Source organism: Nicotiana tabacum, chromosome 20 (genome assembly GCF_000715075.1).
Source record: "Nicotiana tabacum cultivar K326 chromosome 20, ASM71507v2, whole genome shotgun sequence".
NCBI lineage: Eukaryota > Viridiplantae > Streptophyta > Magnoliopsida > Solanales > Solanaceae > Nicotiana > Nicotiana tabacum.
The window spans coordinates 59,785,023-59,808,828 of record NC_134099.1 but is presented as its reverse complement, the minus strand read 5'-3'; positions in this window follow the sequence as shown (position 1 = coordinate 59,808,828).

Here is a 23,806-nt window from a genome sequence, read left to right as displayed (position 1 = left end):
CTTATAAGCTCGGCACCATAGAGGGCGAACAACTTCCGAGCAACTAGAATATATCGATGCTAAAATGATATTACTGTTAGGGTATCCGATCGAAAATTCCATAAATACCCTCAAGCAATCATTGTACTCTTTTCCTTCGACCGTATTTTATCCCAAAGAGGGTTTTAACGACAACGTTTTTAACAAGGCAACACCTACATGCTACCTAAGGGGAATGCAACAAGTGTTCAAGGCTTCATTTGCAATCAACCCCGAAAACTGGAGGGCACCCTCTCGACAGGCCACCCACTCGGAAGAACCGAGGAATGCCAAACATGATTCTAATAGGAAAGTGATGTACCGGGCCAAACGGTCGAGTGAACCGTGCCCGTATGAGCTAGACCCATGGCAACAAAATGACATGTACTTGTGCCAAGCAATCAAATAATGTCTTTTGCCAAAGCACCTCATACTCCAAAGGAAACTCAACGTTTTCTCAACAAAGATTCCTCCACCAAGAGCGCCCCAAATACTCGGAGACTGGCGTCAATAACTCGGCACCTGCATGACCTCAGGGTCGGAATAACCAAAATTGTAAGCCCTCAATAAGACAATTTTGAGCTCAAATTAACGGCTCTCGAGCCAAAGCAAACTCAATGACCCGAAGACTGTCACCAATTGCCATTCGTTAAAAAATTCGAGGCCGTAAGACCCCGAGCAGGCAGACTTGGTCTCATAAAACTTTTACCAAGTATCAACGAAAACTGTAAGACCTCAAGAAAGGCATGAATCATACTCTTATCGAGTATCAACAACACAAAATGTAAGACCTCAAGCAAGGCATGAATCATACTTGTACCAAGTATCAACGAAAACTGTAAGACCTCAAGAAAGACATGAATCATACTTGTACCAAGTATCAACGAAAACTGTAAGACCTCAAAAGGCATGAAAATTTTGTAAGACCTTACTACAGGCATAAACTCGATCCCGAAGTTTAGCCTGTATGTCGGATTTGTAAGACCCCTAAAAAGGCATACCCTCAATATAGACGCCTAAACTACTACACTCGGGACCAAAAATGGCTTCGGCCAAACACAAACGACTTCGGTCATACGGTTGTACCAGCCGAATTACTGCGACTAGGGGACGCCCGACCGTCGCTACAAAATCATTAGGCCATTACTTCGAATCTACTTCAAAAATAACCGATTAAACAAGCTACCCTCGATAGGTAAAAGGTCTTTGACCATGTCAGTTCCAGATCACAAGGCTTCGAGCTACTCAGCATACGAGCCAAAACATCCGAGGTGCTCGAACATCGCCGCAAACGACTTGAAATCGAGGTTCTTCCCAAACCGACGACGGGTCAGGAAAAGTCATTTCAAAAAGTCCTTAACGAGAGGAAAACAAAGCCTATATATGCCTAAGGGCAAAATGTAAGAGCCATTGTCGCCAGCCTAATGAGCCCCAGGGCCATATACACTAAAAGGTTGTAATGACCAAAAGCGTAAGAGCCACTGTCGTTAGCTTAAAATTTGAAAGCTTGAGGGTCAAAATGAGCTTGAGTCGTAACCCGATTCGGAGAGTGGACCCAAAATAGTTAACTATACATGCCTAAAGGCAAAGCGTAAGAGCCATTATTGCCAGCTTAATGAGCCTCAGGTTCGTGCATATAAAAGGTTGCTTCGACCCAAGGCGTAAGAGTCGCTGTCGCCAGCCCACGCAAATACAAAACTTGAGGGTCAATTGAGCTTGAGTCAAAACCCGACTCAGAGACTGAACCTAAAATAGTTAAAATACAAATGCCTTAGAGAAAAGCATAAGAGCCATTGTCGCCAGCTTAATGAGCCTCAGGGCCGTGCAATAAGAGATCTCTTTGATCAGAGGCGTAAGGGCCATTGTCTCCAGCCCATGCAGATGCGAAAGCTCGAGGGTCAAATAAGCTCGAGTCAAAACTTGACTCGGAGACTAAACCCAAAATTGTTGAGCAAAAGCATAAGAGCCCTAATACCAGTTTATACTAATGGTCGCATCGACCAGGAGCGTAAGAGTTCCCGAGCCTACCTAATGAGCCCCAGGGCCGTATTACGAATCTAAGGATTCTTGCCAACCTTAAAACAAGATCACCCAGCTGAATTCTAGACAAGAAGAGGAGTGGAAGAAGCAAAGCCACAGGGTTTACTTTATACATATGCTAGTATGAAAGTACTATATACAAATAGGAAAATTGACAGAATCCTAATCCATTGTCGAGCCTAAATTCTCAATGGCTCCCCAAGGGTTGCACCCCGACAACTACGAGTCCCCAAACGACCCCTTCTCAATGACATCTTCCCTTTCTGAGAATCCACCCTCATTTTTTGGCATCGCTCGAGCTCTCACCCGACACACCTCCAATAGTCTACTTTCGAGAATCCGGCCAAGCATAATCCGCAGCTCGAGGTAAATTCGGGCTATCCTCCTCAGACGCCCTCTCAACGTGAGCACTTGCGATAATAGCTTCCTCCCCATGCGCCTCGGCTTCGACTTTGATCCTAGATAGTGCAGCTACCAACTCGGAATGGAGACCTCTGTACTTGTCACTGTCCTCCTTCGCATCCTAGAGCTGACGGTCGACTGAGGTTACCTTCCCCTAGAGGGTGTCCCTCTCGTAAGTTATTTCCCTTATATACTGACTGAGCTCGGAAATTTCAGCATCTCTAGCCCGGAGCTCCTCTCTCAGCAGGGCGTTTTCCTTATCAAACTACACAAATCAGGTCCGAGATGTTAAAAGCACTAGAATCTAACAAAGATTCAGATAATAGTAAATGAGGGATGAATAACCTTCTTGGTAAGATAGGATTTTTCACGCTCACGACGGTTCACCTCATCTTGGTATTGGGTGAAAGCCTGGTTGTAAAGCGCTTTGGCCTGAAGCCACAAAAAGGACAAGTTAGAAAAACAAAGATCGAAGCAGCCCAGAGCAGCAGACAGGGTTAGCAAAAATTACCCGCTCGCAAAGTCTGCCCATTTCACCAAAAACGAATGAAGCGTCAACCTCAGGAATTCCCTCAAGAATGGTTGGCGGTCTCTCGAGCGCATCTCCACCTTTGACTGGTGCCCCTTGCATCGAAGGGCTCTTCACACGGAGCATCTTGCACTCCATGAGGTGGTAGAATCACTCCCTAAGGAGAATCAATAACGATCACAGAGTTGGCAGGATCAAGCAAAGTCTCCATCCCTTGTTCACCCTGGACCCCAAAGCTGGCCCCCTCTGAACTGCCTAACAAGGGCACCTCGACTCGGGGAGAATCCTGGCCGCCTACCATCTCGAGGGTAGTACTCGATACTCCATCCGTTGCCTCCCCACAATAAAGATGGACCACAACAGCATCAGGCTCCGGTTCAGAAGTCTCCATCCCCATGGCCCTAGGATCGGCCGAGTCTATGCACTCCTCGGGGGCCGTTGGGAAGCTACTTTCCCCCTCGCCTTCAACTCAAGGGTTTCCCGCTGTCTCCAGGGTCAGAGTTACCGGGTCGACCTTGGATTCTTCCACCTTAACCCTCTTGGACTCTGACGGCCTGACCGACAGACACCCTACCTTCTCTTCTTCTCGCCAGGCACTAGGGCATCCCCATCAACGTGTAGTGCCTCCTTTGTCAAAGGGACTTCCCCTAGACCTACACAAATGCAGAAGTTAAACACAAAGAATAAAGAACGCTAGTAATAGCGATTTGCATCAAAGGGTGCGGATGCAGCAGGGTTCGGAGCTTACCATGATCTTTGTCTTCCCACCGGGCTCGGGATAAATCTCGCCACACTCGTTCGGCATATGGGCAAATCGAGTATAAGCGGCCTACTCAATCTAGGAGGTCCGAAACCGTACCGAGGTAGGTTGATACGGCTAAAAAAGTAAGAGAAATAGAGTTAGATGCTTGGAGAAATATTGTCAAAGAGAAGCAAAGGAAGACATGACAACATGTTTACTTACGCCCCGCATTCCACCTCTCGGGGAATGACATCTTTTCCATCGGGATCAAGTCAGAAGTCCTCACTCAGACGAATCATCTTGCCCATACCCCGTTCCCGAGATCCTCGGTATAGGCAAAGAGGGACCTCGGGGCTCGACAACGGAGTTTGATTAGGCCCCCGCGGAGGAGACAAGGACTATACATCCTGATCAGGTGGTTGAGGGTGAAGGGCATCTCCTCTATCATGTTTGTGTAATGCCTGATCATATGAACAATGCGCTAGAATGAAGGATGAACTTGACAAGGGTTACCTGATACCGTCGACAGAAGTCGAGAATCACGAGGTTGATCGGGGGCGAGGATGGCCCCACCAGCCCCAAGGTGAATGGATAGGTGTACACACTCAGAAAGCTGGCTTTATGAGCCGTAATATCTTCTTCCCAAGCAGGAATCTCCACAAGCACGGTATCCCCCCAGCGACAGTCAGCCCTCACTCTCCCGACATCTATTACCGAGCTGATATGCCGAGTCACGGGCTCGCGATGCTCTGGCTTCGAAGGAAGGTCTCTCGACCTTGAAATTGGAGGTCATCACAAAATATCCTGGGACGCATTCCTCAGCACGAGGAGGTGTGACCACTTCACCTTGAGAAAAAAACGAAGAGGATGAGACCGCAACCTCCTGAGAAGCAGAGGTGGAAGTTTTCGCCATCCCTAGAAGATTTTGGAGGAAGAAAAAGAGTTGCGTTTCTGAGAAAAAACGAGAGCAAAGGAAGAGCAAACCTTTTCAGGGATTTGGGCACACAATGGGTTATAAATAATAAGAAGTGGAGTATTTATAAAAGCCGTGTGTGTGCATTGAAGAAGGCCAAAGGCAGCCAACTGCCATAGTTAATACGGAAACCTGCAGGAGCGGCGTGCATGTCGTATCTTGGCATCTTATGGCTGTTGCCGATTAAAAGAATATCAAAGGAGGAAGAAATTCAAGGTCGTTTCTTATCACTTTCACTCTAAGAAACACAGAGACTATCTGTATGTGGTAAAACCGGGGTTCGAAGCCGATGTCAAAACCCACCTTCAGGAGCCGTCGGGTTTTGGCCCTGGGGGGCAGCGCATACTAACGGCTATAATAGGGGAGTTCCCAAGGCATGAAGCTGATATTGATAGAGCTTAGTGCTATCTAGTTGTACCATCCCTCTACGTTTATAACTAATGCATTTTGTACTATGTCGGGATTCCCCCTTCTATATAAAGGGGATCCTTATCATTTTGTAGAAGGGACTGTTGTTGCTCCAACTATTCTACACGAAACAAATAATAACTCTCTCTCTCTCTCTCTCTCTCTTTTTCTCTTCTCTCTAACTTACTCTCTCGATATTATTGCCCTTATTTGTTAACTTCATACTTGTTCTTCATTTATTACTCCTCATAGGCAATAAAGAGCCTCTAACAATTACATCCTAACTGTTAACCCTTCCCCGATTATCCCCGATAGCCCGAGCCCAGGTATCGACCTTGAGGCCCTACATCGGTCAGTCCGAGGCCCGAATAGCTAAACCCTCCGGTTCGATTATAATTCCATTTTATCTCGCATTTCATCTTTTATCTTCACATATCTAGCATCAACTGCTTAATAACTAGCATAAAAATAGATCATGTATTTTTAGAGTCCCATCAACAAATTTAATTGTTATTACCATTTTCACGGTAAACACTCATCCATGTCCGCGCGTATTGTAGGTTGCAGTTGTGTTACAACTGTGTATGTAAAACATCCTTATTAATAGTGATATAGTTGTGTAGCATTATTGTAGATTGCAATTGCTTAGTCTGGTGAACCGTTATAGTATAAATAAGGGGTAAATTAGAGGTACGTTGGCTAAATTCCTTCCTTAGAATTGGATTCCATGTATTACACTTGTGAACTCCAAGTGTGGTTTGTCCAAGTTCTATTTCTATTGTTCTGGATTGACTCTAATGATTTATTTATCAAAACATTTATGTACTCAAGTATTGTCCCAGTTACCTTTATATCATACTCCCCTTTGGGAAAAATATTTCGATAATAAATGATGTATTAGATTCTTATGATTTTAGATCATGTTTCGATAGCAAATCATTATGCTCCCCTTTTGGAAGAAATTCAATGTGTTTAAGGCTCTTATTACTCATGTATTTAAATCTATGGTTTCCAAAATGTTCTACATATTAATGTTTTATGATGACCGTTTAAAGTAAAGAAATGAAAGTATGAAATACGAAATGCGGCCATTGTGCCAAAAACGAAGATTAAACATGTGTTACTACAGTGTCATATTCCTTGGTACTAAATGGAGGACAGACCAAGCCTTTCAAAGGAAGAAGGGGGATTAGACAAGGAGATCCAATGTCTCCATACTTATTTGTCATTGTAATGGAGTATCTTGTCATGCCCCAACCTCGGGGTACACAACCGGCGCTCGACTGAGTGGACCTGGTCGAGCAAGCCTGTTAGACACTTTTCTACCCAACTCGCTTATAATCAAGAGAAGGCGTATTTTCATTAGTTAAACAGTAGAAGGATCATATATGTAAACATTACTAATTCATTTCATTTTGCTACATCATTGTTAAGTCCCGAAATACTTACATTTTACGATTTAGTGGAACAAGAGTCCAAAACACAACATAATCTGACTAACCTTTCTAGCACCCATACATAATTCGTATAATGTCTACGGAGCTTATAAGATACAAAAAGAGAGTGTAAATATAGTGTCGGCAACAAGGCCCTTATTATACCTCAAAAGTGACTACAACATAGCAAAAGATATAATACAAGACCCCAGAATAAAGTGGGGCTCACCGAGTTCGCAGAGAAGAGGATGCACCACTAGCTTCGGTCAACATTGTCTGCTATGGAACCACCTACATCCATTTAAAGATGTAGCGCCCCCGACAAAAAGGATGTTAGTACTGTCGAATAGTACTAGTATGTAAGCTAAAACACCATCTCAACAGAATGAACAATAATCTGGGGGGGGAGAGGACAGTTATGAGTTCAACAAGAGCTTCAAACAATACTAAAACATCAAGTAAGGATCACATAAGTTCTCGAGTCAATTTCCTTCTTATTAGATTGGGTAATCTTAAGTGCCATATGCCAGTATCCATAATACCACTGTATTCTTACACGGAGTACGATATCGACATGATCAGCTAGATCATCTCATTTGAGACATCAACCATATCCACAATTTCAATCAATCATTTCAAGAACAGTTACCACCATGTGTGCGGCTTGGCGTCCGATCATGGCCCGATTGGCTAGGCCATCTCACTTGAGACATAAACCTTTCAATCAATCATCTCACTTCATCTTTCTTTCCCATCTTTCAATACATTAGCACGAGTGGCCTCATTTATTAAGTCATTCTTGGCTTTTGGCCGTATTGCACAATTCAAGTTTCCCTTTTTACTCATTCAAATAGCATTATCATCAGCAACAATAAGGCCTATCATGTAAGGCATTTGTACACATAAGAAAAAACCTTGGGAAATCCTAAGCACATAGAAGCTTTTCATACAAATTTTCATAACGACCTTTATTCGATTTTTGACATGAAATCTTAACCTTTATTAACACATATTACACATTTTTAAACACATCTTCAAAAGGGCAAGATGACATGATAAGCATCTAGAACAAATATTGAACATATATCATTCAACACAACACATTAAGGATAGTCAATTCTACTATGATCAATTTGGGGACTTACACCAACTACACGAACACCATGGGTTTCGATTCTAAGAAGAAGGGGGTTTAGCCATACATACCTCAACTGAGCCTCTTAAAACTCTAAGATGTTCCAGAATATTAGCAACTTCAATTTATTTTAGCAATATAGCAAAATTGAACCCAAAATTAGGAAAACAATCATAATTCTAGCTCACTTGAGAATTTTATCAAACACTAGGTGTGTATTAATGTTTCATGGCCCTTTTTATCAGAGAATACACAAACCCACACCCCATTCTTTTCATCTTTAACTCGCAACCTCCCCACATACCTTAAGAATACATGCATGCAAGGTAATCACTCACATCCCTATGAATTACCTTGTTAATGGCCCATTCTAGTTACATTTTGAAATTAAAAGTTTGGGTGATAGAATCTTACCCCTTGGGAAGAAGACCTAGGTGCCTCTCTTGATAATCTTCAAGATGTTAAGCAAGAACTAAAGAGCAAGATTGATGGAGATTACTTTATTTTATCTCTCTACTGCTCCCTTTCTCTCTCTAAAGATATCAGAAAACTAGCTCCAAATAGCCCCTTACATCTATTTTAACGAAGTTGGGTCGGGTTTTAACACCCCAAAAATGAAGCTCCAGAATAGGTCCTGCATTATGCGGTCCGCAAAATGACAGCGAAAAGTGGCCCTGGGATTTGGGTTGGTCTGCTTCAATCTGCGGCCATTATGCGGCCTACAGACCTGTTCTGCGGTCGCATAATGTGCCGCAAAACCTCCCTCCACAAAAGTCCAAGGACGATTATGCGACTAAAGTGCGGCCTGTGAAATGGATATGCGGTCACATAATTGGCCGTGAACTGACTTCAAAATTGGCCAAAAAGAGTTCTTCACTCTGTGGCCATTCTGCGGCCCGCATAGTGATTATGCGGCCACATAATGGGCCGCAAAAATGCCTACTTCTGCAAATATATTCCTTCAACTCCCCAGCGTACTGTTCAATCCAAAAAGTCTGAACCATTTCTACTACTATTAACCTCTACGCCTACTTCGGCATCACAAAATCTGGGTTTTTAGGGAAAATTTTACGGGACCTTACATATCTGGGAAGAGAACTGGGACAATTACATAATAATGGAGATTTTAACTTTCATCCTAGGTGCAGAAAGTTAAATATATGCATATATGTTTTGTTGATGATCTCCTAATGTATTGCAGAGCTATGCTGCCTTTCACAGATTCTCAATTGTTTCTGGCTTGCAGAAAAAGGTGGATAAAAGTGTTATATATATGGCTGGAATCTCACCAACTATGTAATAGGAAATTCTTACAACATTGGGTTTTATTGAAGGAAAACTTCCTTTCAAATATTTGGGGATCCCTTTAGATTCTAAAAAGCTAGCAGTTTACCAATATCTACCTCTTATTGAGAAGATACCTGCAAGGGTCACATGCTGGTCAACTAAGCTTCTATCTTATGCTGGCAGATGTCAACTGATCAAGGCTATTATTTTTGGCATTCAAACCTGTTGGGCACATATTTTTGTTCTTCCAAAGAAGGTTATGAAATTAATTGAGGCAATATGCATAACTTTCCTATGGGCTGGTACTACTACTATCTCTAAGAGAGCACTAGTGGCATGGGAGAAAGTGCGCAGGCCAACAGCTGCTGGAGGACTCAATATACTAGATATCACACTATGGAATAAGGCAGCAATCATAAAATATTTGTGAGATATAACAAGAAAGAAGGACTGCTTATGGATAATATAGGTGCATAGTTTTTATAAAAAGAACAGAAATCTAGAAATAATGGCTATACCTATGTCTGCATCTTGGGTAGTGAGGAAGATACTAGATGGCAGAAGTTTGATTATGGAGCACCAGCAACTTCAGGGTTACATCCATAGTAGACTAAAGTCAATGTGCACTGATACAAAGTTTCAAATAAAGCAGATGCACTTGAAGCTGATACCAACATACCCCAGAGCTGAATGGAAAAGTTTGATATTGCATACCAATATACACGCCAGATACAGAGTCACTCTATGGATTGCAACACATAGAGACTAGCTACAGTGGAAAGATATTGAAGATTGACATCCAAATTCCTGCAGCCTGTGCATTTTGTGGACATAGCCTGGAATCCTTTAGCCACTTGTTCTTTGAGTGCACCATCACAAAGAAGTTGTGGTCCATACTATGTTCATGGTTGGGATATAATAGGATCATTTGGGATTGGAAAACATAGTTGGAATGGGCATTCAAGAAACCCAAAACCAGAAAAGGAACAAATGCAATTACTAGCTGTGTGTTTGCCACGACCGTTGCATTGATTTGGAGGGAGAGGAACAGAATCAGATTTGAACAAGCTAAATTTGATGATCTCCAAATATACAGGGATATAGTATTGCATATACATATTAGAGGAAACAACATAGTCAAGTGGATAGAAGCTTTGCAACAGCTGAATTGAGTTCCATAGATAATTAGAATGAACAGTAGGAACCCTTGATGTAGTTCTTTTAAAACAAGTGTCTGTATTGAAATATAGTGTAGGACAGATAGACACAAAAATTGATAGAAATAGATTGTGATGTATATCTGGAGTAGCCCGTCAAAGATGCTCCTTGGACTCAACTGTACATATTTTTTTGAGTATCAATAGAATATAAGCTTTATCTAAAAAAATTTTACATGTATGGCCAAGAGTGCCAATAAAGTGAAAGATTATATGAAAGGCTATGATATATATATATATATATATCTATATTTATTTTTTCCTTTATATACAAAAGTGTTTTGGGGAGTATCATTAGGGTACTGAGGAAGGGTGGGTTATAAAGGCCCACACCCGAAACTACACGCACCGGTATAGGAGATGATTGGGAGACAAATTCCCTTGTACTATGATGAGATTATTCCCCTTAATTTGGATGAGTTTACTGCTAGCATCAATTCATGTGTCCCCACTATTAATACCCAATTTTTTATCATATATTTTTAATACATATATATACTTTCAAAATAGCACATATGCAGTTAAAAGCATGCATAAGAGTTTTAATAATTTTTAAAAGCTCCAAATTGCTTTATTTCTTCCCTTTTTATTTATAAAATTTCCAATAATTATTCTTCAAATTATTTTTTGTGGTGATTTAGTCATCTAAATTCTTTATTTATGCCAAAATATTGTTTAAATATTTTAGTGTACTTTTTATAATTGCATTTACATTTTTAGGCGACATTGCATATCTTTGCAATAATAGCCCTACTAGCGTATTATTATGTTACTGATGCATAAAATGATCTCTTATATTTTTAAAATATTAAACAATTATTTTAAATTATTTTTTAATACGAAAATATTTTTTTAGAAGTCATTTATTATTTTATAAATTATAAAGGATTAAAAGTGGCTATTTAAAACCTAACCTATTTTTATTTTAATTTCAGTCTTAATTCTAACCCAATACCCAGCCCAACTCTTAAACCTAAACGTACCCAGGCCCAAATACCCATTTGCCCAACCCAATACCTGGCCAAATCCTGACCGTTGATCATTTTGATCAACGGTCCAGGTTCCCCTTTCCATAATTAACCTAACGATCCCCCCAACCTAATTCATTTCCCACCTTACACCGCCCGTCACGTAATCCTCTCTACTCTCAAACGCTCTCAACCTAACCCTAATCCAATCCCACTAACTCTCATCTATGGCTATCTCCGTGGCTTCTCACTACCTCCTAGGCCTCCAATGGCCTCCCTCACGTTACTCTTGCCATCTCCACGGCCCTTAAGGGACCAGGGCTAATTGGCTCGCATCAATGGTTCTCTCTTGCCTGTTTTAGGCCATTTCAGTGTAACTCCGAGTAAGATCACCCTATATTGACCACGATCTATGGGGTTTTCAGTTTATTTCTTCACCTCTGTGCCGTTCTCTTTGAAACCCTAAATTTCTTTTTCTGGACCTCTTAGATCTGCATAGATCTGAGAGGATATAGACTTTTTTCATATGAGTTTTACAATAACCTTAAGATTTTTTACAAGAATCGTATGATTTTCAAGCGATTTTCATTTTTTCCTAAAACTAGGGTTTTACAGAATTTCTCTTTAAAAATTGTTTGATGATTTTTTTTTTGTATTTATTCTTCCGCTTCTCGTATATTTTGACTTATTTTATGAGTCTGCTACAACTTTAACTCGCTTGTACCAAAAGCCCTAATCTTTTGGGGTTCTTCGTTTGGTTTCTGAGTTTAGTACATCTGACTGGTTCTTGCTTTGAGTTCTTGTGATTTCTCGTGACTTTCTTGCCCTAATATGCTTCTACTGAATTTCTTAGTTTGACCTTTCACTGATTCAATGTGCTTGTGTTCGTCTTGACTATTCATATCAAGACCTGTATCATTCTCCTTGAATCAGTGCCGTTCTAACTATTTGTTTTGTTAAAGTTATATGTCAATTCTTGATTATTCATGTTTCACCTTATTTATATGTTAAACATGCTAACTCTTTCATGACTTTCTCTTTGATTGAACCCTTGAATATTCTGAACTCCTTATTTCCTGTTTTGATTTGAACATTTTTCCTTAAACTTTCGATTCTTACCTATCTACTTGATTTAATTGAATTACTTGTCTTAATTAATTTTCCCTTGCCTTGTCTACATTATTGCTTGATTCTTACTGTTATTTTCTTAATTAGAACTCTATGTATTTACCCCTAATTTCTTATTCTGTACCTAGGTCTTTTGAACTCTTTCCTTATTTGGTACCTGTTCTTTACCGTTTGAAATGACTCCCTTAATTAAGGGAAGACTTGGACTGATTTTACTTTAATTGATTTCGAGATTCTCCAATTACTGAACAATTTGATTCTTACCTTATTTACCTAGATTTCAAACTACTATATATATGCTTTCTTCTACCCTCATTACATAGAACATTAGTTCACAAAAAAAGGCAAACTTACACTTTAAAGTTCTCTTTCTTTTCTGCTTTTGTGATACTTGCTGATATAGCCGGCTGAAAGCCAAGGCTAGATATTGAAAATTCATTTGCTTTATATCCTGAACCCTTTTCTTCAACTGGTATGTCTCTAGGTAACTTTTGGAATCCACTCCCTATATGTTTCATTCTTGTACTAGTTCATCAGTTATGAGTTTCAACTTGAATTCCTGCCTACTTCTTTGCTCATCATGTCTAAAATTTGCTTGTTCAATGTATTCTTTATATTCTGCACTCTTTCTTGCTTACTTCTTTGCCTATCATGTCTAAAATTTTGTCCTGTCCAATGTATGCACTTTTTCCTGTTTATTGCTTTTCCTAGCATGACTTACTGAGTCTCTAAGATCCTAAGTGTTGTATGCAGTTTGTGACTATATGTTTCCTCTATCCCTATCCATGTACCCTAATGTGATTCTTATGGTCCACAATCCCTTTATCCCCATGTGAGGATCTGTTTATTAAGTGTTCGTTTTTGAATCTGGGTGTCTCCTATGACCAATTAATTGTCTGCTACTTGGTACTCTTCTCAAATTGTCTTTTACCACTAAGTTATTTCCTATTTTCTGAAAAACTTTTCTACTTCTAAAGTCATCCCTATACTATTTCTAAAACAAAACTATGTCAAGCACTCTCACTTTACTCTTAGAATATTAGGTTCTGCCCCTTTGATATGTATACTACCTTGAGACCCTTGAGATCTCTCTAAACTCTGGTATGTCAGAGCTGGCCTTTCCACACTGCACTTAAATCAGTTATTGTTGAGAAAATGTCTAGGTGTGAGCATTTCCCGGGATCCTTGAGGTCCTTAGAAAACTCAGACACACCTAGACATGATACTATCTATGGAACTTTGGCATTTTGAGGCTGTTGGAGGCTTGGGAAGTCATTTGGGCCTGCTTCAGGCTCCCTATAGTTAACTTCTTTTTTTTCCTTTATTTGTTTATGTAATTTATTAGCTGGTCTGTAATAATTATTTGTAAACAACATTGGAGTGATTAGTGAAAAAGGGTGGGTAGGTATATATGTTGGGTAAATTGGGTAGATACCATGCCTATAGGATTGTGTTAATGCATTTGCTATTTTTGCTTTAATATTAGAAACCATGCCTATAAGATCTAAATAGTTTTATAATTAGATATCATGCCTATAGGATTAAAATCAGCTTTATAATTAGATATCATGCCTATGAAGTAATTGAAGTTCAGTTTTTCGTTACAACATGTAGTCACATTCTTCTTCTTATAAATCATGCCTATAAGCTCAAGAGTCAGCCTTAATAATTAGATACCATGCCTATAGGAATTAAAATCAGCTCTAATAGAAATCATGCCTATTGAACTCAAAACCAGTTTAGTTAAATAAATCAATTTAATTCATTGTTTGTTCATTCTGAATTGGTTAATTAATGTGTCCGCTTCTTAAAGTTTTCAAATACTTCCTTAAGTTAATACCGTTAGAATGTATGTCTATAAGCTCTCAAGTTGTCCGTTTTGAAATCTGTTCACTGTTTTACTGCACTTCTAATCAATGTAGATATCATGCTCTTGGGACACCACTGTTATGCATTTAGGCAAGCCTCTAGGGTGATTTAAATTCTGAAATTACAAAACTTTTTAGATTTAACAAGTCTAAATCAGTAGGCGAGCTGAATACGTTTTTGACATTTGTCCTAATTCAATACTGCATAATCCCTGCTCACCTAGATATCATGTTCTAGGATTTTCTCTTAAACATCTAATTATTGTTTGAAGACGTGAATTTATATGTTATATTTGTGGAGGTGACTGTGACCCTGTAATTTGTTCTCTTTAAATGCAGTCCTAACTATTCTTGATTGACGACTAGACTTTTATCCTTTAAAACCTTAGGAAAGTCTAAAACTGCCCAAAAATATAGGTCATAAATTCCTCCAAGGCAATGAAGAAGGGACGGGTAGTACACACATATGACATCTGTCAAGGTTATTAGAACGCTTTAGGCTATGACCAAGGGGAGGGAATTGGGTAGTAAGGATATGATGACTACGCGCTAATGTCACGTGTAGCCCTTCGTGGAGGAGTGTTTACTTGGCATTGTGTGGGGTGATCCTATAAGCTAATCAATCTAGGACCACTCTTTTCCCAACTCCTATATGTTTTAAATGAATTAACTTCTCTTTACATATGTTCAAACCTTTTCCATGGTTTTCATTACTTGATTCGTACATGTACTTAGAATGTCAAAACATGACTTTATTTGCAAGTATGTGTTTAAAATATTTATTTGTTTAAAAGGATTAATTCATAAGTATATGTTCGGTCGGGATCCACCGTTGTGGACCACAAGGGGTGCCTAACACCTTCCCCTCAAGGTTATTTCGAGCCCTTATCCTAAATATCTGGTAATGAAAACTAATCTAAAGAGTTAATCACTCTAGGTGCACTAACGCACCACAATCCGTTAGGTGGAGACTCTTCAAAAACCCAAATTCCCAAAAGGAAGTGAGTTATTACCTCTAATGAATGCCGAAACCTGGACTTCCCTCTCTCTGCGGAGGGGAAAAAGGGGGCACGACAACATGTCAACTCTGCTGGGGATGTCTTTAGGCTCTTACCATAATGAACTTATCTTTTGTGAATTAGTCCAAACATGCTCCATCCCACGTACCCTTTCCCTTTATGTGGATTTAACTATCTACTTTCTTTTAAGCATTTATGATTCTTTTATTCATGAAACTGACTTGTCTCTTTGTTTTCTTTTCCGTAACTGTCTTTCAATTATTTAAATATTGTACTTATTTTTCCTACGTGCAAATACTTGACTACATGCTATTTATTGCTGCATAAATCATGTTCCACATGATATTCCACTCGTGCGTATTAAATCCTATAGAAACGCTTGATGAGTGGTTGCGCTCTTCCTATTTATTACCTTTAAATTCGGAAAGGCTTATTTGCGGTAAAACTAGTCGATTAGCAGTGCAGTCGACGGTTCCGTGCCTTTTCCTCTCAAGTTGTTCGCTTGACCCGCCTAGACCTCCATAGTAACCTTACTCTGATCGAAATTGTTCATGCATCATGGTCAAACCTAGTCGGATCAATATGTTGTCCACATAATGATCCTTTAAGATGAGTCTTATCCAAAAGTCCACCGGGGTTTCCATAATCCCAATGGACACAACCACGTTCTGTGCATTAATTTGGAGAACTAAATGCCAATATGCTAATCATGAATGTATAAATAGTTGAGTCTGGTGGGGGAGAAAGGCCTAACCTATTTGTTTTGCAGAAAATCAGGCACGAGGTCCCCAGATTCGGTATGGTTAACAATATTCCACCATTGTTGCTAGATTGGTGGGAGGAGCTTTCCTCAAGTGAAAAGAAATATGTAAGGAAGTACCTAGGTAACTTGCCTTCCTTGCTAGACATTGAGCCAAAAACCAAGTTGATCGAGGCTGCCACTTTGTTCTGGGACGTTGAAAGGTTTGTGTTCCATTTTGGTGACATAGAAATGACACCACTTCTAGAAGAAATTGGAGGGTTTGGGGGATTAACTTGGGATAGTACCGGGTTATTGGAGCTGGATAACTGTACCGGTAAAGGGTTTTTAAAGATGATGGGGCTGAAAGAAAATGCTGACCTGGTATGCCTAAAGGAATCTTACATACCCTTCGACTATCCGTATGAGTGGTATGACCACAACAAGTCCTACCATACCTACCATGATGATCTCTCTCTCACCTCTCTGGGCCACATCCACCGCAGAGTGTTCGTGTTCATTGTATTCTTCTTAGGACTAATAGTATTTCTAATGAAAAGGGAAAGAATCTACACTAGTTTGGCCATGGTTGCCAAGACTTTGATGGAAGGGATCAATAGACAAAAATATACTATAGTCCCCATGATCATAGGTGACATTTACAGGGCTCTAGAGCGCTGTAAAAAAGGGGTCAAACATTTCGAGGGTTATAATTTGTTGCTGCAGTTGTGGTTGTTAGAACATTTTCAAAAGGGTCACTATTGCCAAGAATTTCTGCGAAGGGCTTTGAACGACCATATTGCCTTCCATCACCCCAAGCAGATGACTTACATTCTAGACAAGTTTTCCCAGTCTGAAAATGCCAAACAATGGGTAGAGTTCTTCGACAATCTGACTGAGGAACAGGTGCAATGGATGTTTGAATGGTTCCCAATAGACGAATTCATCATCAGATCCAGAGACGCTCCACGCTTGGTGCTGATTGGGTTGATAGGGATATACCCTTATGTCCATATCCTAGTTATGAGGCAAGCATGTAGGAAACAGGTTGTACCAAGGGTTGCCAAGATGAGTCATTTCAGGGCAGACTTTCAAGACGATGACGTCCCTTAAAAGTGCCAAGCTCAACACATGTGGCACTGCAAAATCATTGTGGAAAAGAACACCATTGAGGCAGATAGGTATCATGCGGGGTGTAAGCCTCTCTACCCAGTATGGTTAGAGGAAAATCTAAAAGGAATGGTGATGCTAGGAGCAGGTCGATGGAATAGAGTCATATACGAAAAAGCTGAAGCTCAAGTCAAATACAACAGGCTACGCAAGATGGTTTACGACTCTGAGAATGAGCACCGGGAAATACAAGAGGAATGTGAGGTTGATCAAAGAATGGAAAGAAATGGCATTCACTTCCAACAAGAAGTTGGAATATCTGGAGCGAGGAATAGTGGAGCTGGAAGGTAAAGTCATAAAGAGGATCGTGGATTGCCAGAATACTGAAGGAACTGAAAGAGGACATCTTGCCAGAGCTTACTTGCTGCTGGGTCTGCACAAGCATAGGGACGTGTATGATGGAGTTAGGAAGATTGAATCTGGGGAAGGTTCTTCTGGGACCAAATAGGCTAGATTTATTTGCTTTCCTGAAATGTAATAAGGCCAAGTGCCAGTAGTGACTTATTTTTCTATTATCTTAGTGTCGTTTTGGGATTCGTCTATTTTACATTATGAAATGAAGTATTTACTAGCATCTAAAGTTCTCCAAATCTACTTGTTGCTAGGCCTATTTCGGGAATAACGATGCTCCCCAAATTAGGACACAATTTTATATTTCTGCAATATGTGTTTAAATACTGCAAACATTTCAGAATCCTCACTGACTTGTTACCTTTTTGGTTTTCCTTATTTTGATTATTCCCATCCCCTTAGGTTGGTTCACTCATACTAGCATCATCAGCATATCATACCAGATCTAGAGGCCCTCCACCTCCTCCTTCTCCAAGCAATTCAAAAGGCAGAGGAAAGCAAAAATTGACGACTTAAGTAGTATCTGAAAGGAGAATATTGAGAACGCAGAAACTTCAGATGGCCGTAGTACTCCGGCCCCAAATGATCTAGTCTTGAGACTGGAAAAAAATATATTGGAATTACAAGGAGAACATGATCAGGTTCGTAACTTGGAAAACTTGTCACTCACCCTAAATGTCGCCGACATCCACCAACAAAAGACAAAGAACCCAGCACCTCCCCAAAACACACAAAACCAACACCCACAAAATCCTCCTACACCGAATCAATAAGAAACCCCGCCGCAAAATCCCAATCCCTTACCAATACCAACTCCACCACAACATCACCATCAACCAATTCAGTACCCACCAACCACCACTTACTACACTCCCCAAAACACACCACAACCCATTCCCGATCCTCAGAGCTCAACCAATGACCATCATTAGATCCAATTCCGTGGAACCCATCAAAGCAACCCTATATATGTAGAAATTGTGCCTCACTCTATCCAATCTCATATACACCGGAATCCTCCGAGAAGGACCTACTCATTAAGAACATGGCTGAAGAACTCAAGAAGTTGACAAACTGAGTTCAAGGTGTCGAAGGTGGCAAAGGAATAGAAGGGTTGAACTATGAATACCTATGCATACAGCCAGACGTAGAACTTCTAGAGTGATACAAACCTTCCAATTTTGAGATGTTTGATGGCACATGTGACCCCAGGGTCCATCTGAGGAACTATTACGACAAACTTATCGGGGTCAGGAAAGACGAAAAGATCCGAATGAAACTCTTTATGAGGAGTCTTGTTGGGGATTCTTTGTCATGGTACATCATCCAAGATCACAAGAAAAAGTCCAATTGGGTAGGTATGGCGTCAGATTTCATGAACCGGTTAAGGTTCAATACATAGAACGCACCAGATGTTTTCTACATTCAGAATCTTAAGAAGAAACCTACTGAGACTTTCTGTGAGTATGCTACTCGTTGAAGGTCGGAAGCGGCCAAGGTCAGCCATCTTTGGACGAGGAACAGATGAACAAGTTCTTCGTCAGAGCACAGGATCTACAATATTATGAAAGGTTGATGGTTATCGAAAATTATAAATTCTCTGATATCTGTTTACCGTGAAAATGGTAATGACAATTAAATTTATTAATGGGACTCTAAAAATACGTGATCTATTTTTATGCTAGTTGTTAGAGTAGCTGATGCTAGATATGTGTAGCTTAACGACTAAATACGAACTAAGATAGGGTTATAATCAAACTGATGGGCTTGCTGTCCGGGCCTCGAACTGACCGATGAGGGGTGTCGAGGTCAATGCCTAGGCTCGAGTTATCGGGGATAATCACGAAAGGGCTAACAGTTAGGATATAATTAAAGGAGGCTCTTTATGGCCAATATCAAGCAATAAAATGAAAGAGGTAGTCTCAAGCGAGTAAGTTAGAAAGAAAAGAGAGAGATGTTATTGATCTTATATAGAATAGTTGGAGCAACTGGGTTTACAAAGTGCCAAGGACCCTCCTTATATATGAGGGGATATCACAACATAGTAAAATAATGCATTAATTGTAAAGACATGGAGATGGGACGACCAGACGCGATACAGGTTCTGCCAGTGCTATCCGTTCATCTTGGGAACTCCCCTTTCCCATACTGTAGCCATTGGTACACAATGACCCCTGGGTCCAGTACCCGACAATCCTTGAGGGTGGCTCTTGACCGTGCATTCGAGCCTCAAGAATCATGCCCACGAGGTGACCTAATGACGGGGAAATCGGTCCTCCGATTTTACCACATACAGATAGTCTTCGCGTTTCTTAGAGTGAAAGCGGTAAGAAACAATAAGAAGAGACCTTGAATTTCTTCCTCCTTCGATGTTCTTGCAATCGGTGACGGCTACGAGGTACCAAGATGCAACGTGCACGCTGCTCCTGCAGGTTTCCGCATTGACAGCGACAGTTGGCTGCCTCTTGGCCTCCTTCAATGTGCACACAGTGCTTTTATAAATACTCTCCTTCTTTCTTTATGTAACCCATTGCGTGCCCAAACCCCTAATAAGGTTCATTCTTCCTTTGCTCTATTTCTCTCTCAGGAACGCGCTCTTTTTCTTCCTTCAGAATCTTCTAAAGATGGAAAAAACTTCCACCTATGCTCCTAGGAGGTTTCGGGCTCATCCTCTTCGCTTCTTTCTCAAGGCGAGGTGGCTATACTCATGCTGAGGAATGCGTCCTAGGATCTTTTGTGATGACCTCCGATTTCAAGGTCGAGAGACCTTCCTCAAAGCTAGAGCGTCGCGAGCCCGTGACTCGGTATATCAGCTCGGTAACGGACGTTGGGAGAGTAAGGGCAAATTGTCGCTGGGGGGATACCGTGCTTGTGGAGATTCCTACTTAGGAGGACGATATTACGGCTCACAAAGCCGGCTTTCTGAGTGTGTATACATATCCATTCACCTTGGGGTCGGTGGGGCCGCCCTCGCCCTCGATTGACCCCGTGATTCTCGACTTCTGTCGGAGTTATCAGGTGACTCTAGGTCAAGTCCATTCATCGTTTTGGCGCATTGTTTATATGATCAAGCATTATTCTAACATGATAAAGGAGATGCCCTTCACCCTCAACCACCTAATCTGGATGTATAGTCCCAACTCGTCCGAGAGGGCTTAATCAAGCTCCGTTGTCAAGCCCCGAGGTCTTTTTACCTGCACCGAGGAGCCCAGGAATGAAGGATGCATAAGCCGATTCGTTTGAGTGAGGACTTCTGACCTTATTCCGGCGGAAAAGATATCGTTCTCTAGGAAGTGGAATGCTTGGCATAAGTAAACGCATTGTTGGGTCTTCCTTTGCTTCTATTTGGCAATATTTCTTCAAGCATCTAACTCCTTTTTCTTGCCTTTTTAGCCGTAGCAACCTACCCTGGTGTGGTTTTGGACCTCCAGGGCTAGGTCGGCCACTTATACTCAATTTTCTCATATACCAAACGAGTGTGGCAAGATTTATCCCGAGCTCGGTGGGAAGCCAAAGATCATAGTAAGCTTCGAACCTTGTCGCATCTGCATACTTTGACACAAATTGCTATCAGTAGCATTCTTCGTTCTTTCTGTTTAACTTCTGCATTTTTGTAGGTCTGGGGGAAGTCCCTTTGACGAAAGAGGCACCACCCGTTGAAGAGGACGCCCTAGTGTCTGGGGCAGTGGGGATGGAGGCTTCAGAACCGGAGACTGATGCCGCTGTGGCCCATCTTTGTAGTGGGGAGGCAATAGATGGAGTATCGAGTGCTACCCCTGAGTCAGCTGGTAGCCAGAATTCTTCCCGAGTTGAGGCGCCCTTGGTGGGCAGTTCAGAGGGGTTCGGCTCCGGGATTCAGGGTGAACCGGGAACTAAGGCTTTGACTAGTCCCGTTAGCCCTATGATCATTGTTGACTCACCTCAGAGAGTGATCCTGCCGCCGCATGGAGTGCAAGATGTCCCGTGTGAAGAACCTTCCGGAGAAGGTGCATTAGTCAAAGGCAGATATGCGCTTGAGAGGTTGTCGATTGTTCTCGAGGGAGGCCCAGAAGTTGATGCTTCATTTGTTTTTGGCGAGATGGGCAGACTTTGCGAGCGAGTAATTTTGCTGACCTCGTCTGCTACTCTGGGCTGCTCCGATCTTTGTTTTTCTAACTTGTCCCTTTTCATGGCTTCAGGCTAAAGCGCTTTACAGCCAGGCTCTCACCCAGCACCAGGTGAGGTGAACCGTTGTGAGCATGAGAAAGCCTATCTTTTCTGAGAGTGAGATTCTATCACTTTTAACATCTCGGACCTGATTTGTGCAGTTTGAGAAGAAAAATGCCCTGCTAAGAGGGGAGTTTCGGGCCAGAGATGCTGGAATTTTTGAGGTCAGTCGGTATATTAATGAAATGACTTCCGAGAGGGACACCCTCCAGGGGAAGGTAACCTTAATCGAGCGTCAGCTCCGGGATGCGAACGAGGATAGTGACAAGTACAAAGGTCTCCATTCTGAACTGGTGGCTGCATTGTCTCAGATCAAAGCCAAAGCTGAGGCGCTTGTATCCTCACACGGGGAGGGAGCTATTGTCGCAAGTGCTTGCGTTGAGAGGGCATCTGATGGGGCTAGCCCGAATTTATCTCGATCTGCGTATCATGCCTAGTCGGTTTCCTGAAAGCAGACCATCGAGGGTGTGTTGGATGTTAGCTTGGATGGTGCTAAAAATGTGATTAGATCCCCGGGGATAGAAGATGCCATTGAGAAGGGGCCGTCGGGGGACTTGTAGTTGTCAGGGTGCAATCCTTGGGGAGCCATTGAGGATATAGGCTCGGCAATAGATTAGGATCCTGTTGATTTACCTATTTGTATATAGTATTTTCATACTGGCACATGTATAAAGTGAACCCTGTGGATTTGTTTCTCCCACTCTCCTTTTTTGTCCAGAATTTGGATGAGTATTCTTGTTTTTAGAATTGTCAAGAAACTTTAGATTTGTGATAAGGCCCTGGGGATCGTTAGGCAAGCTCGGGGGATTTTACGTGCCTGGTCAACGCGACCTTTAGTGTAAACTAGCGTTAGAGCTCTTATACTTTTGCTCAACTATTTTGGGTTTAGTCTCCAAGTCAGGCTTCGACTCGAGCCCATTCGACCCACAAGCTTTTATGTTTTCGTGGGCTGGAGACAACGGCTACTACGCCTTGGGTCGAAGCGATCATCTATGTATGTGGCCCTGAGGCTCATGAAGCTGGCTCTGATGGCTCTTACGTTGTGCCCTTAGGCATGCATAGTTAACTATTTTGGATCCGGTCTCCAAATCAGGTTACAACTCGAGCTCACTTTGACCCTCAAGCTTTCAAAATTTTTAAGCTAGCGATAGTGGCTCTTACGCTTTTGGTTGTTGCGACCGTTTAGTGTGTGTGGCCCTGAAGCTCATTAGGCTGGCGATAATGGCTCTTACGCTTTTGCCCTTAGGCATATGTAGGCTTTGTTTTCCTCTCGTTAAGGACTTTTTGAAATAATTTTGCCTAACCCATTGTCGGTTTGGGAAGAACCTCGATTTCAAGTCGTTTGTGGCGATGTTCGAGCACCTCAGAAGGTTTGGCTCGTAGGCTGAGTAGCTCGAAGCTCGTTTGCCTGTTCGAGGGTAGCCTATTTAACCAGTTCTTTTCGAAGTAGATTCAAGGTAATGGCCTGTGATTTTGTAGCGACAGTCAGGCGTCCCCGAGTTGCGTTAATCTGGCTGGTGCAGTCGTATTGATCGTAGTCATTTGTGTTTGGTCGGAGCCATTTTTGATCGCGAGTATGGTAGTTTGGGTGTCTACATCAAAGGTATGCTTTTTTGGGAGTCTTACAAATGCAACATATAGTCTAAACTTAGGGAATGAGTTTTATGCCTGTAATAAAGTCTTACAAAATTTTCATGCCTGTTGAGGTCTTACAGTTTTTTCATGCATATTGTGGTCTTACAGTTTTTTCATGCTTGTTGAGGTCTTACAGTTTTTTCATGCATGTTGAGGTCTTACAGTTTTTGTTTCTATATTAAATAGATCTTGCAAGACTGAGTTTGCCCGCTCGGGGTCTTACGGCCTCGGCTTTTTAAGTGAATGGCGATTGGCGACAGTCTCCGAGACATCGAGTTTGCTTAGGCTCGGAGGCCATTATTCATGATCTTCGGAGTTGCCTTATTGAGGGCTTATGAGTATGGAGTTCTGACACTGAGGCCATGCGGGTGCTGAGCTATTGATGCTAGTCTCCGAGTATTTCTGAGCGTTCTCGACGGAGGAATCTTTGGTGTGAAAATGTTGAATTTTCTATGGAATACGAGATACTTTGGTGAAACATGTTCTTTGATTGTTTGGCATAAGTACATGTTGTTTCGTTTCCGTGAGCCCGGCT